The sequence below is a fragment of the Myotis yumanensis genome, unplaced genomic scaffold, assembly GCF_028538775.1.
Source record: "Myotis yumanensis isolate MYYU_CA2020_CCGP unplaced genomic scaffold, mMyoYum1.0.hap1 SCAF_23, whole genome shotgun sequence".
Lineage (NCBI taxonomy): Eukaryota > Metazoa > Chordata > Mammalia > Chiroptera > Vespertilionidae > Myotis > Myotis yumanensis.
In genome coordinates, this window is record NW_027223774.1 from 12204262 (window position 1) to 12208724 (window position 4463).

A 4463-nucleotide genomic window follows, 5' to 3' on the forward strand; every position below is an offset into this window, starting at 1 on the left:
AACAAATCACAAGTTCCTAACTGGGCAGGTCATGGTGGGTAGTCCCGCCCCAGGCCTGTTACTTCTTTAGACCGGTCCATTGTTCTTGTGCATCTGCTTAACACATCTTTTGCTGGGACTGACCAACAGATCCTGAGCGATGGATGAATGGATTACTCTGACACAGGTTTCTGTGAAAGAGAAGGCTAACGGGCTGCTTGGCAGGAAGCACCAAAACAGCCCCGACTGCCTGCCTCCTTAGGCTTTTATTGCAACAACAGCTTAAACTAAAATTAACCTCTAGATACTATCAGCAGGGTAAGTATCCTTGAGAAAGCACATGCTTCTAGGAGGTCATGTCTAAAGCCTAAAAATAGAGATTCCAGCAAAACATCTGGGGGCTTGGACTTGTTTGGAAAAGTCAAGGCAGGCGCTGCTGCCTTCGGCAAGGTCCCTCTAGCAGCCTCTGACCTTTCAGAGAATCCTCCTCATAGACTTTCCAACTAAGTCCCGTGCTTCTCCACAACATTTAAGATGCCAGAAGTAACACTACTTGAAGGCACACCTGCCCTTAAGAAAGCACATTATCTTCCTAATTATCCCATCATCCCATCCCCTCTTGCTTTCTCCCACCTCCACATAATCTTTCTTACATTCACTGCTTAATCTCAGCTGCATACAAGTGGCTGCAAAACTTATTCTCCAGAGTGTTTGAGGTCTTGCTCCCCAGTATATGTCATCAGTTTAAACTTTATATAAAATTCTCTACAGGTTTGGATGTTTCTTATGTTGACACTATTAAACACTTGAAATGTGATTCATGAAACTTAGACAGTGAATTTTTCATTTTGTTTAATTTTAATTTACTTAAAAGCAGCAGGTGTGCAGGGGCTGCCATGTTGGACACCATGCTCCAGAGAGACACTGCTGCTTCAGGATGCTGACCGTCCCCAGGTCCCCCAAGGTCGCCTCACCTGGAAAACATTGCTGAGCTATGGCTTGGAGCCAGCAGGTCCTGGGAGAGCCCTAGATTCCAGGAACTCACTCTTGGTTCCAATCCCTCTGGTTCTTCCCAGGATTATTGTTTCCAAGCTGAGGCTGAACCTGTCCCAGATCATCCAGGCATGAGGTGCACTGGGCTCAGACCTCAAAAGGATCAACTGGTTTCCTTCTCCTAAGAGGTGACTACCACCATCATGGAGAGAGCTGACAGATGGACCAAGGCCATCCTACAACTGTGCACTTGTCCCATTACCACCCAACTCCCCCTGAGGGGCACTATTTTCATAATTTTGTAAACCCTTTAAACAGCCCCAATATGGCAGGGCATTTCTGAGCTAGAGCTAGTCACCCCAATTTTTAAATGTGGGTATTTAAAATAAACCAAGATTTTAATAACTTATTTGGCCTTTTTTACTTTTTAAAAATGATTTGTGTTTTTATTAATTTCAGAGAGGGGGAGAGAGAGAAACATCAATGATGAGAATCATTGATTAGCTGCATCCTGCACACCCTGTAATGGGGATCTAGCCTGCAACCCAGACGTGTTCCCTGACTGGGAATCAAAACTGTGACCTCCTGGTTCCTGAGCAACACTGGCCTGGATGGCCTTTTTTACTTTTCAACATGAAGAATCCTCAGAGAAAGAAGCCCTGGTACAGCTCTTGAGATAAACAGACGTAGGTTCCCACGGGTGTCTGTGGTAACTAGTCCAAATTACAACTCACCAGTGCGCCTGGATCTCCTCACTCACCTGTGGAATATACAGCGATGTGTTCAGACAGGTGAGACTTCCTTCTATTATGGGCTATTTTTTGCCCTGATTGGTGTGGTTCTGAGCATTGGTCTCATTCAAAAGGACCTCTGCCAATCGGATGGAACCATGGACACACTGAAGCAAGCCTTCTTTTGGGTGGTACCCAGGATGGATTTGTCACCTGAGTGAAATGTGCACGGTGAAGGTGGTGGTGGTGGGTGGGTGGGGTGGGGTGGGGTGGGGTGGGGTGGTAGGAGAGTCTGTGAGAAGTGCAGAGCACAACGGAGTGATTAAATCAGCTTATCCTGATGGGCATGCAGATACCAGCTGCCACTCAAGGTCCCAATCTGCTGGCCTGGAATTTCATATTTACTTTGAGGAGGTGACCACTCCCAGTCCCAGGGTCTGGAATGATAAATACATGGGAAGCTTGATTCCTCCCTCCATTAATTAACATATACTTGTAATATTGGATTCATCAAAAGGGCATGTACGGGAATGTTCAGAGAAGCCTCATTCGTTCCAGTCCCAAACTGTGAACAGCTCATGTATCCATCAGTGGTAGACAGACAGGTAGATAGTGGTAAGTTCACCAAGTGGAACGAATGCTCCCCAGCGACAAACATGATCTGCTGCTTCACACATAGATACTGTGTCTCTCACACATCGTGTGGCATGAATAAAGGCAGCACTGAACAGATCATACTGTGTGGTTCACATTGGTCATTCAAAACAGGCAAAATCAATCTATGATGATGTAACTCAGATCATTAAATCTGGGCGTGTGCCCTGGAGCGGTGGAGCGGTATTCACAGGGTGGCGCAGGCAGGAGGGCAGAGAGACCAGTAGTTCCAGACAAGGTGTCTGGAATTTTCCCTCACCTTAAGGACTGGCTTACCCTCTCCAGCTGTACACGCCCCAGTCCCCTCTAACCTCCATCTCAGCCTGCTCCTCTTCTAGGGCCACAACTGGTCTTGGTGTTGAGTGAGCCTGCACATTTTTACAAATCAGCCACCTAGGAAAAATGACTTGTACTCAGATGAGCTACCTTCTTTTTTGTTTTTTGTTTTTAATATATTTTATTGATTTTTTACAGAGAGGAAGGGAGAGAGATAGAGAGTTAGAAACATCGATGAGAGAGAAACATCAATCAGCCGCCTCCTGCACGCCCCCTACTGGGGATGTGCCCACAACCCAGGTACATGGCCTTGACTGGGATTGAACCTGGGACCTTTCAGTCCGAACCCGACGCTCTATCCACTAAGCCAAACCGGTTTTGGCTGAGCTACCTTCTGAGTGTCCTTTCCCAGAGGTGGGAGATCCGTGTCCTTCCCCATCAGGTCTGCGGCTCATCTCTGCAGGGTTTCTGGCTGTGTAGGTCCCCAAATAAGCTCTGGACATAAGCAGGCTTGTACAACCAGATAATTTGGACAATACAGTTACAGACCACAGCTTCCTTTTTCCAGAATTTGAAATTGTCATAGAAACAGAAAATGAGGTCACACCTGAAGTTTCAGAATCAGAAAATGAATCAGAGATTATTGTGAGCGAGCTTGAAGCACTTGAGAAAGAATTGGATCCAGGGAAGATACAATTTTCCAGAGGTTTAAAACTAAAATAGCCCAGGAACCAAGAGAGATTCCCTGACATGGCAGAGGAAGTGCCCCCATCTGGGTATCTGGTGAAAATGTCCCTCAAGGAAAGGTTATTCCAGGTTGCCCCTGTGGTGCCAAGAGGATATTTGGGTTCCAGGTCAGGCCTCAGCTGCCCAGCTAATGAAAGCCTGGAATGCGCAGGCGTGTTGATTGGGCGTCCTGGCCGCTTCTGTGCTCAGAGCTGCAGACCCCGCACTGGCTACACAGAGGAATTTGTCCAGAAGCAAGATGTAACAGATGTGCCTTAAAGACAACATCGTAAAGCCTTCGAAATGCTCATAATCTCCCATTTCCATTTTTAAGCCTTTTTTTAAAAAATTGAGTTTATTGGAGTGACTTTGGTTAATAAAATTATATAGGTTTCAGGTGCACAATTCTATAATACATTATCTGTATATGTATTGTGTGTTCACTACCCCAAGTCAAGTCTCTTTCCATCATCATTTATGCCTCCTTTACCCTCTTCTACTTCCCTTCCCTCTGGTAATCACCATACTGTTGTCTATGAGGTTTTTTATTTTTCTTAATCCCTTCACCTTTTCCACCCTGCCCCTATCCCTCTCCCCTCTGACAGCTGTTGCTGTCTGTCTCTTCTCCGTGTCTATGAGCCTGTTTCTATTTTTTTTTTGTTAGTTTATTTTATTCATTAGACTCCACATATCAGTGAAATCATATTCTATTTTTAGGACTTTATCCTAAGGAAATAATTATACCAGAGAGGGGTACAAAGATGTTGTCTTAAAATGTTTAAATATTAGTGAAACAAAAATGTCCAATACAGGAAATTACATAAATCTGATGTATCTATCCAGTGGCAGGTTATGCAGTTTTAATAGCACAAACCTATATGCACATCAAATATGGTGCAGATCTAAACTGTATCCAAGATACCATTGTGGATGGTATTCATAGTGTGATCATATATTTTAAAAAATTATTGTACATATGTATGTACACAGAAATAAAACTGGAATGATATGTAAAAGTAGACTATTATTAACTCTGGATGGAGCTGATTGACAAGGGGATTGAGAAAGCATTCTTGAAAGATGTAAATGCTATCTCTCTTGATG

At 44.4% G+C, this 4463-nt stretch overlaps 1 pseudogene; it reads left to right on the forward strand.

Annotated features, from left to right (window-relative positions):
* Positions 1–1925: 1925 nt before the first annotated feature.
* Positions 1926–3638, forward strand: LOC138999818 (programmed cell death protein 2 pseudogene; annotated as a pseudogene).
* Positions 3639–4463: the final 825 nt, after the last annotated feature.